At 42.5% G+C, this 11,642-nt stretch overlaps 1 long non-coding RNA gene across 1 annotated transcript in view; it reads left to right on the forward strand.

Annotated features, from left to right (window-relative positions):
- The window catches only part of LOC142572974 (uncharacterized), a 39,762-nt gene extending 36,990 nt beyond the window's left edge, over positions 1 to 2,772 (forward strand). Inside the window, exon 4 of the long non-coding RNA XR_012826186.1 lies at positions 1,115 to 2,772. This is a non-coding gene — a long non-coding RNA (uncharacterized LOC142572974). The remainder of the gene's footprint in view (positions 1 to 1,114) is intronic.
- The last annotated feature ends 8,870 nt before the right edge of the window (positions 2,773 to 11,642 follow it).

An 11,642-nucleotide genomic window follows, 5' to 3' on the forward strand; every position in this document is an offset into this window, starting at 1 on the left:
TTACGATTAGGTCTTGAGCCTGTGGTCCTCCATTGAACTTGGAGGAATATTGGGTAACCGTGGCGACTATCACTTTCATTGCTTCATTGGATGACTTGAGTTTTTGTCTGACACAGACCCGCTTTATTTATGTGTAATCATCCTTTTTTTTATGCACATCAATAATACCGGTTCACAATTGTTTCAACTGTCACTTTTTTGCTTTCGAGTGTAACCAGAGTTGAACCATTTTCTATTGAACCAAAACAAAAACTGTGACAAAAAAAATTTTGGCTGGATCCTGAGGCCAGGAGTGTCTGCTAGTTGTACAAAGAATAGCAAGCAGCTGAACCTAGCACACATCAAAGCTTACACCAGCACTAAGAAATTTGTGAAGCCTTCTTTTTGGCAATTTCACCTTCAGTTATTTAAATACTATGTGCAACCCTCGGTTAACCTGAACACTTACTCATACTTTCTTTACGACCTCTACTTGGTGGTGGTCAGCCAGTTAGCATGTACAATGCATTATAATGAAGGAGCTGACGTCGCTCCAGGATAAGAAAAATGTTCTTGGTGTTGGCATGAAAAGCCTGTGCTGAACACCTGCCGCTGCAGTATTTTGCAATAACAAAGCACGCCACCTAAGAAGATCTTTAATAATTTCGACCCCTTGTTCGAGGTTTCAAAGCATGTTGTAGTGTGTCCTGTGGACTCTTGCAGTTCAGTCGTTGTATATCGTCTGCTGCTTCTGCAAGGTGAAGTAATGTGACGAGTTCGATCACCGCTGTAACATTGTCCTATGAACGAGGGTCCTTGGTTGAATTTGGTGTTTTCTTAAAGATTTCTGTTAATTTGCCTTTAGTAGATGGGCAATCTCACAGCGTATCCTGGTTGTCTGGCTACGCCCCATATCTGTTGCATTTGGGTAGTCCTTCTTTACCATGTATGCAGTGCGTGTAATGTTGTCAGTAGGGAGTATGTTTGTGCCTGTATCTATATGATGCCGTCCTTTCTACTTAACATCCTCAGCAGAGCCAGAAGTGTATTGTGTTCTGCGTGCCCTTCATTTAATTTTTGCTGTCTATTTTGCTTATTTTGTTGTCTTGGTTGACTAATGCTGTCTTCTTTGCAGGCTGATGGTGATGAGAACAGTATATGACAGAACAGGAAGTGGACCGTTTAATATTACTGTTACCAGCATTGGAGCTGAATGTTATCATCCAAGCAATTTTCTTCGGTCTCCAGGAATTGCACATGAATTGATTGCCCCATTGAGTGATCCCAGTGATTTTTCCTTGTTTCCTTCGCAGGGAGAGGCTGGCATGGTATGAAGACTCACTGTACTGGCTGCCTGCTTTGCTGCAAAGTTCCTGCAAAGCGAACTTGTTTTTTCAGTGTTTTGTTTCTTGCCTGAATCTTTTTTGTCAAGGCTATTGTTGATGTTACCATGTATTAATTAGGTCAGGAGATGTACAGATGATTTACAATAATCAGACATGCCTTGCAGATATAGTTCTTATAATAGGTCAACAACAATGGTGGCCATCGGTCTGCAGTGTGGATGTATAAACAATCTATTGGGGTGATTTGTTGCTGCAAAAAAATTGCCTTTTTAATCATTGAAGGCAGTGAAAATATTTCACACAGCTTTCTTTTGCAATAATTGAATAGCTGTTTGCGATCTGCACTTCTTTTTATGGCTCGACATCAAGGGGTTCTTTTGGAGTGCCGATAATATTACAGATGGCATCTTATGTGCTTTTAAGGTAGTTCTGTAAAAGAACAGCAGCCAGATCTCACAATGTAAACTGACATCCTACACATAACCAAGATATTTCTGTTGCTTAGTCAGAATTCATTTATTTGTTGAATTAAGCTTTTTAAACAACATGGTGTAGAAGGTATTGCATGCTTGTTGCCTTGTTGTAATGTTTGCATGTTTTGATATGGAACTTGTTTTTGAGCAAGCCTTGTTTTGTCCTTAGCTTGGCTGCTGTAGTGTGCAGCATACAACGGGCATTGATCAAGTTGCAAGCCCGACTCTGCAGAAAAAGTCAGAACTGTGTGAATAAGCGTACGCCTGATTTTTTCACCGAGGTTTCATTCGTGGAAGCTTAGACATAACTGCCCTCAGCAGTGTTCGGCGTGGCTGGCAATTCGCTGTAATGTTCCACATGATTCTGCATTTCAGGTGTCAATATTTCCATAATTATTCCAGGCAGACTTTCAGTGTGAGCAAATGTTTATGCGAGATCATTTCTGTGGACACAGCACTGACTTCACGCTCCTTAGCAACCTAGAGAACTACTGCATACATTCTCATTTAAATCAATGAATGGGATACTGTTGACAACAATGCCATCGTGACTTTCCATGAATTTCCACATTTATTTACCAAGCACTTCATGCATATCTTGGTAGACTTGCATCAAGGCACAATAGCCCAGCCATGCAAGTATAAAGTGTACATACTGCTGCACTCCCCATTGGTTTTCAGTGAGTGCTTACATTAGCTAGATACAGTCCTGGTGGCATTATGGCTACATGCCGGGAGCTCTCATTGGAAAACTCTAATGAAACCTCTCCCCCTGTAACATAAAGGAAGAGGCACAGCATAGAATCTATGCAAGATCGCAATGCCATTGTTGTCTGCTTGGCACTTTCCCGTCCGCATGCCGGTAGAGTAATTTAGTAACTGACACAGTGCGGATGTTTCTGTATTTGCAGGTGAAACTGGTTTCTTCTCCCGCAGACCAAGGGACACTGATCGGCACACCAGAGATAAGGATTTTGGACAACAGTACTGCTGCCATTTTTGCCCCTACATAACAAAGAATGTAGCGCATTACAGGCGACACCTGCTAATTCATAGTAAAGAGAAGCCCTTCAAGTGCCCAGTCTGTCCGAAGAGGTTTGCACGATCCGATACGCTCAAATTTCACAAGCGCTTGCACAGCGGGGAAAAGCCGTATCGGTGCAGCCTGTGCCCATATCGAGCTGCTTCTAACAGTGGATTAGCAAAACACAGGAAACACCACGGCAAAATGGGAAACTTTGACTTTACATATCAGAAATTTCCCTAGGCATGCAAGAAGCCATTAAAGTGTGAAGGGTGCCCATACACACATTCATAAGTTGAACCTAAGCGGTATTGGAGTGCACGAGGTCGGTCTGCTTTAATAACAGACACTTACTTGCTTTCTATGTTGTGACAGGAAACCTGAGGAGAAAGAAAGAAAAGAAATGAACTTACTTTGACTGCCAACAAAAAATTCGCGACAATTCTGACTAGTGGACTGTGGCTTTTGGCATTAATCCTGCGTCGTAGTTTATATTACAGTGTTTTCAGTTGGGTTTAGTGATGTATCATCTTCTCGTTTCAATGACATCCAATACCTAGCCAAGACTGCAACGAGATTTGTACTAATAAAAATAAATATTGTAACCTAGGCAAACATCATTACCTGCTGTAGAATGGTCTTTCTTTTTTGTGCACCTGATATATATCTATCTTGTATATCTGGTAATTACGAGCTTTGTAAAAGATTACTTGGGCCAGTGCTCTAAAGTGTGTTACACTGTGGCCGTTATATTGTTACACAAACGGTGGATTGAATACTAAAAATATTGACAAAGTATATTTACCAAAACAACTGCAGCGCTGGCCAGTCCAGCCGACAGCTCGAGACTCTGGACCAGTTCGTCCTCTTCGTTAAGGTGTTCCCGCGCATCAGCCGAAAGAAACATGCAATATGCACGTAGCATTATCCCTGGCAGCAGAAGCGCCATCCCGGTGCATCTAGATATCGGCGTTAACAGGAGAGTAATAGGGTTTGATGCGTGGGACATGCACAATGTCAGTGGAATGCGAAATGAGGCACTGGCATTGACTGGGGCGATTTCACATGCAACTGGAGTCGCGGCACGCGGTACTCCGTGTGGGCCTGTGTACTGAGACGATATACATTGTTTCCCACTATTCTGGGAAAACTGTATACGACACAGAGTTCACGTTTTCTGGAAATGGGATGAATGCTGGGGGTAATGAGGGGCCACAGTTCAAAGTTCCTGGTTTAAATGTGAGGTTTGCAGATAATTGTAATGTTATTTTCTTCTCTCTGTTACATAATACAAAGCACGTAGATTTCCCCAGTGCGTTCGATGAACTGGCACCTCGTTTTTATTTGGTTGAAAAAGGCGGCAAGTTATGGCTGATACGTAGGTGAAGTTTAGTCTGTGGCTTAATAAATGGTCTTTGCAGTAGGTTACTTATGGAACCAGTCCACCGCACTAGAAGTGTCTCGCCAACATTGCAAAATATTACTCTGCTGTCTTGGGAAAACTATAACTGGCACAGAGTTCAAATTTAGTAAATATAGAAGGAGCGGCATATGCTGATATATGTGTGAAGTTTAACACGTGTGGGTACTTACAGCCTTTGCAAGAAAAGTACTTTGGTAATATCACAAGTGTTACATCGCTGAGATACCTTGTTTCTCAGTGTCCTTTTAGAACTGAATCTGGCACCGAGATCATGTTTGTTGAAAATGGGGGCATTATACGGGTAGTCTGTGTCCACAGTTTCAAGTTTCTTGGTTAATTACAGGCTTTACAGATTATTACTGAACTATAGTTTTCTCCCTATTTTTATCCATGGTGCAAGGCAGGCAGGAGTATTTCCCGATGTCCTTGGTGAACTCAACAAGGCACTTTGTCTATATTTGGTTGAAATGTGAGCAGGCTCTGGGTGCTTAGTAGGTAAATTTTGTGGATTGTGGCCTTTTCATTACATTACTTAATTTAATTAATTATTAAACCACTCCTATGTGGGCAAAGTTGAAAAGTGTGTGATTTAATTACATCCAAAAGGATCAGCTTCACTGGAAATTGAGCTGCGAATCTGCAAGGCTGCATGAATCTTCTGCTTCTTTTTACTTCCTCCAGCCAATTCAGCAACTCGGTCTTTAGTGCTAAATATATGAAACATATTTCACACACATAGTTTCACCATTCTGTGACTCAGGAAGTTTCCAGTAGGCTGTACGTGCTGCCAAAGTCATTTCTGTGTCGCGAAGCATGAAATATGACATCGTCATGCCAATTATTCTTTTGGAGATCGCCCACGGTGCCAGGAAGAGCCTTTTCATTGATTTGTTTACCATGTCGCCCCTAAGTGGGATCGAGAAACTGTCAGTCTCCCTAAATTTGTTCTATATTTGCTGGGATTATCGACCTGTACAGCTCATCACTAGTCCTCTACAGCTCTGTGGGAGTTTACAAAAGCAGCTGCCCAACATGCAGGGCAAACACTACAGACATCATCAAAAATGTGTTAATTTGTGCCTTGTTCTTGTACCCACCATGGTGCCCAACCTTTCGGCCATATATTTTATTGTGTATAGGCGGCCAGTGGCACTCGTGGAAGACTTATGCGGTGTCACTTCACCATCTGGAATAATGCTGGGATAACAAGAAACACTGGTCGTAGCACATTGGTGGTGTTCCACCCCACAATGGCACATTCATGCACCAAAAGTGTACAATGCTCTGTCGTGAGCTTATTCGTGCTTAGGGAAAGAAAAAGTGTGGTGACAGAACAGTCATTGGGGATGACGGGGCCACAGCGCTCTTGTGGTGTATGCTTCTTCTGTGTGTCCTCGCTTTTTCGTGCAGTTAAAAGAAACGTCTAGACATTTGCACCGTCATCATCAGCCGGTATTATGTCCACTCAGGACGAAGGCCTCTCCCTGCGATCTCCAATTACCCCTGTCCTGCGCCAACTGATTCCAATTAGCACCTATGAATTTCTTAATTCCATCACCCCACCTAGTCTTCTGCCGTCCTCGACTGTGCTTCCCTTCTCTTGGCACCCATTCTGTAACGCTAATGGTCCACCAGTCATGTAACCTATGCATTACATGACCTGCCCAGCTTCATTTCGTTCCCTTCTTTTCGCACCCATTCTGTAACCCTGATTGTCCACTGGCTATCTAACCTACGTATTACATGACCTGCACAGCTCCATTTTTTTCTAGTAATGTCAATTAGAATATCTGCTATTTCTGTTTGATCTCTGATCCACACCGCTCTCTTCCTGTCTCCTAACGTTATGCTTAACATTCTTCGTGCCATTGCTTGTTGCATAGTCCTTAACTTGTTTTCAAGCTTCTTTGTCAGTCTCCAAGTTTCTGCCCCATATGTCAGCACTGGTAGAATGCATTGATTGTACACCTTTCTTTTTAATGATAATGGGAAGCTTCCAGACAGGATATGACAATGTCTGCCGAATGTGCTCGAACCCATTTTTATTCTTCTGTAAATTTCCTTCTCATGATCAGGGTCCCTTGTGAGTAATCGACCTAGGTAAACATGCTCCTTTACAGACTCTAGAGGCTGACTGGCGATCCTGAACTCTTGTTCCCTTGCCCGGCTATTGGTCATTATCTTTGTAAGCACACATTATAAGCACACAGCAAATTAAAAAGTCACGTAAAGCAAAAGCAAATAGAAACCACATACTCAAAACAGAGAAGCATAGGCGTTCACAACAATGTTCAAAGTTCGCTTTAACTAAGAAGAAATAATTATGCGGATCCTTTGTACTGTAAGAATCGATGCTATGCGAAGAATTTTTCAGATATGGCTATTCAGCATCATTTGGCATTCTGCAATACGTTACCAGATGGACAAACACATTTACGCAAGGTAAGCGATCGTGTGTCTGTGGCAAGCAATTGACTGCAGCAAGACAACTACGACGATACCACTGAGCTGCAGTGGGCATAGGTGGTGCAGGTCAACAGCAGTAAAAGGATGTGGAGCATGCTTTGAACATGTATGCCACAAATTTGGCTGCAGTGACACATTTTATGGAGGAAAAGTGCACAGAAATTTAGAAATTTGTGACTTCTTTCACTGACTATTTCTTTCGTTTTTGTTAAAGGCTTTTATTTTGTTGAACATGCTTATCCTGATAATATTGCGAGCAGTTGGGTGTGCATGCGATTCCCTGTTGCAACTTACAGTGAAGCGGTTTGTGTAACGAAGATAATGAGGGGAACCGTGGGGCCCAATATTCTTAGACGACGCGGAGGAAACAAAATAAATGCCAGAGAAACCATGGGAGACTTTAAATGTCATTTTAATTGCAATGTAGAAATGATGGGGAAAGGCAAAGTGAAAGTAGACAGCAAGTGACAACTTGCTGCCAGCTGAGCGCAAACCAACTTTTGCTTTTTGCGTACACCACGGTGACTGTCCTTCCATCGACTTTCTTGGCTATTGGTGCATGTGTACGAAGTACGCCTCTGGAGTATTATCCAGCACCACTGACGGCCATGGTAGTGGATACCATATGGCACCAAGGTTTGCAACAGCGCTGGTTAACAGACCCTTTGGACCAAACCTTGTCTGTGAGTGTCAACTGTGTTCTTGCAACAGGGCTTACTGTGCAGGCATTCATTCAATGAGCAATTTGTGGAGGAAGGCTTCACGCAAGCCCAGAGTTCCTTGCAGGCTTCCTTTATGCTGAAGTTCCATACTTTACATCGAAGTGCCCCATAGGTGGCCTTCAAACCGCACCACACATAAAGCACACTTCGTGGGAGGCAAAGGCCTATCCTTGGTCGCCCAGAGGCAGCCTGCTCTCCAGGGACTGTCCTACCGTGGTGCCAATGATGAGGTCCATGAAGAATGGTGCACATCCAACATCAAGCCTGTCTACATAAGCCTTTTAAGTTTTATAAAGAGCAGCAACCTTTGTAAGTTCATTTAGCCTGGGCCCTGAGGCTGCATAAATGTTTCTTTTTTTTGTTATTAGTAAAGACTTTGCATCACTCTCTCACATTTGTTCTGAAGTGCAGGATTGTCTCTTGTGTCTTCGGGGAATGCACACACTGATTCTTTCCACCCTCGCCGAACCATGCTTGTAGCTTAGCTTTCATCGCATGCACTGATTTTTATTTAGGCTGGCTGTTCTCACATGCAAGCTCCGCTAGCCCTGCATGTATTGCGTAGTGATTATCGTCTGTGTAGAGGTATCCGCTTCTACCACACTTTCTGCTGCTGCATGCATTTCCACACCTGTCAATTGGTGAACATTAAAATTTGTAAAGGTTCCGCACACTTGGCTGTGGAAGGGGGGTGTAAGAAAAGAAGAGGTTCTATAAAGGCTGCCTGCTAGGAGAAGGCAAAGAATACAGTGGAAATGTGTTAAGGCTATGCTTCGTGCCCATTTCATTTATTCCGCGCATTGTCCGATTCCCACATTTATGGTGCCAAAAACCTGTGTGCAGGCTTGTCCTACTCTTCCCCACATTGAACCGATGGACTCGACTCTGGCACCATGGATGGCGGGAACTCGAGTGAATGCGGATGTGAACATTGGTGTGGGCTAAAGGGCTGAAGAAAATGAATCTACTGTACACTGACTCAAGGGCAAGAAGTCTGAATCGTAGTTGCAGAACACAAAGCTCATCCAGGAAGCACAAGCGTTGCTGGATGTGACAACTTTCAATGTTGTCAAGCCTTCTGGTATTTACGTATATCTTACCAGTAGCAATGATGAACTTTCGAGTTTCAACGAAGTTTCCAAGTTCGAGGAGCACAGTCCAACTGATGCACTCAAAACGGCGTACACGACAGCAGCCAATTATAATGATCCAAGACATAAGCATGCTGGCTGAAAGTTATGGCTGCATCACCGACTTCGACAAAAAACAAAGCAACTCTACACGAATGCCTGAATGTCTCGCAGCTAGAAACAAGACCTCGACTAGGTTAGCAGAACTCTGACTACCACAATTGGAATGACTGGTTCTTAAGGGTGACCTCTACCTGTAGACATGATATTGGCAGCAATTTGAACAAACTGTTTCACCTAAATAATGCTGTGATCTTTTCCATCAAGTTTCTTTCTACGAAGTTCCCTGGCTGGAAAAGTAGTGGGAGCGATCGCAGCATTGTCAGTATCGGAGGTTTGATATGATGATGCTGCAGTGGAAGAAAACAGGTACATGGGGACTGCACAAGAATTGAACATTACCATACGATGGCACTTTCCAACTTTCCCAGCATTAAGGAAGCATAACTGACATACGAGGTATGCGCAAGCTCTAAGACATCGCAGTTAAATAACAGCTAAGTGCCCAGAACGTTTCGGTGTTAACATGCTCTGCTATGCAAACTGATATCTTGGAGCAGGCGTTACCTTAAGATATTGTGCTCGGGTACACAGGAAAAACGAAGCTATGTCTTGGGGCCACGGTCCTCTCAAAGCCTGCCTCAGGAAAAGTGTATAGCAGTTCCACCAGCAGCTTTGTTGGATGCTGAACTGGATGATCTACTCCGTTTTATAGGAATCACAGTGGAGAGTTGTGAAGACTGTGCAACACCTCATCAAAGACCCACTATCGAGGGGCCCAGTGGCATGCACAAAGAAACGCTAACAGCAGCTATACCTCATGCTACTACAAAAACAAGGCTAAATGTTCCTTTGCCTCGCAGCTAAGCATGGGACATGACTGGGATGGCATGGGACATGAAATAAAAGGAACTGCTTGGAAGAGACCGCAAGTGTTTTCACTGCAGGTCAAGAGGACACTGGGCTAAGGAGTGCCGCGTCAAGTTAACTTGCTCGTCATGCCACAGGAAATGCACACAGAGTATGTGTGATCCAGTGTAGAAGGAACTTAACACATCAAAAGAGAAGCTATCAGGACGCACCACTGTCTGCGTTTCCTCCAGTACACGATCGCCAACCGAAGAGGCCTTGTCCTAGTCGGTCACCAAAGAAAAGAAAATATGTTGTATCTTCAAACCTTTCACTGATGAATTGCCAACAACGATTGCAGAAGATGCATCTGTAAGATTCTGAATGACAGAAACCAAAGGTATTTTATTCAAGAGGACTTCGCTTTGAAGCTTCACTTTAAAGTTGAATGGGAAACGTAAATTCACCTATAGTGAGTCTATGTACAGTAGCCCATGACCCAGTACAGTGACCCATGTCACCATTATAGAGGTTCATTGAAGAGCGGAACGCATGTACACATTGTCACATACTCAAGTGACCCAAGTTAGTCCGATGGTCGGTTTCAAACCCTGTTACCTCAGCACAGCTGCCTGATGTGCTATCAATTCTACCACTGGCTACCTAGTGAGCCAAGTAGGTGGGAAAATGGTTAGATACAAACATATGTAGATAGATAGAAACATGCATACATACATACATACATACATACATACATACATACATACATACATACATACATACATACATACATACATACATACATACATACATACATACATACATACATACATACATACATACATACATACATACATACATACATACATACATACATACATACATACATACATAGCCTCCCAGAAAGTGTGTCAAGTACACCTGTACATTGAGAATGCCAACGCTTTAATTCACTAATAATTTATTATTTGCTTTATGGCACATATTGCAATTTACGAATTGTAGCCGATGAGTTTTCAAGGCATATTCAAAGTTCAACTTGAAGAACTTCAAAGGATTGCACAGATTTAGATATATTCGCCGTGAAACTTGCAGTAAAAATGAACTCTTGTTCCACCTACTTTTTTTTAAGAACTGCCGTTTTATGCATTGAAGCACAAAAGAACTAATGCCCATGTATTTTCTTGCATGCTTTGGGCATAGATTTTGAAACTGGTGTCCTCCTGAAAATATGTTCAGAGTGAAAACGCCTGGCAAGATCATTGACTACAAACAGTAAATTGCAATATGTGCCATAAAGTAATTTTAAAACATGATTAGTGGATTTTTGTTACTTGACTATGCATTCCAATTTCTTGTGCAAGTAAAATCTGTCTAGATGTTCTCTTGACCTTGATCTGCATGTCTCAAGTGAGCACCACTTAAGAGGTCGCTTGTGTCCAGCTGCGATATCCTTGCATTACAGCAACATCATCTGCATGAGATTTAGATTACCATGATATGTATTTCTAATGTTTGGACAAATTTAGAATACCTACAGGATGTGCACAATGTTTAGAACATCATGTTCCGTGGACATTTATGCAACGCAAATGGTTATCTGGGAGTCGATAAAAAAAAGCTGATATTTACAAAATCGAACAAGTTCAGAACAAATCCCTCCGATTCATTTATCACGCCTATAGCACGCATATCTCCATAACCGAACTTGGCAGTTGATCCGAACTGCGGAAGCTATAATTTCACCCTAAGATGCACCAGCTCAAAATGCTTCACAATATAGTGAACAATAAAATGAAACCTCACTGATTAAATGTCATTCGACAGTGCTAGACCCACTCGTGAAAAACACAACATGACCATAGTAGCTCCATTTTTCAGGACTGTTGCTGACCAGTATTCTATTTTTCCACCCGAGATCCATCTTGGATTGGAATAAACTGCCACATGATGTTGCCTGTCTTCCGTCAGTTGAGTCTTTCATGGCAGCTGTATCGTCAATCTAACGCACATCAGTCGATGTGTTGCTCTTTGTTAAGTGCTTACTCTTGTGCATCCTTTCTTTGCACTACTTTCCTCCCCTACACTTGCACATCACTTATCCTTTATTTAGTTATGCATTTTATTTCTGTATAATGATGCAGATTGTGTACTTTTCTTTTTCCACACA

Source organism: Dermacentor variabilis, chromosome 2 (assembly GCF_050947875.1).
Source record: "Dermacentor variabilis isolate Ectoservices chromosome 2, ASM5094787v1, whole genome shotgun sequence".
Classification (NCBI taxonomy): Eukaryota; Metazoa; Arthropoda; class Arachnida; order Ixodida; family Ixodidae; genus Dermacentor; species Dermacentor variabilis.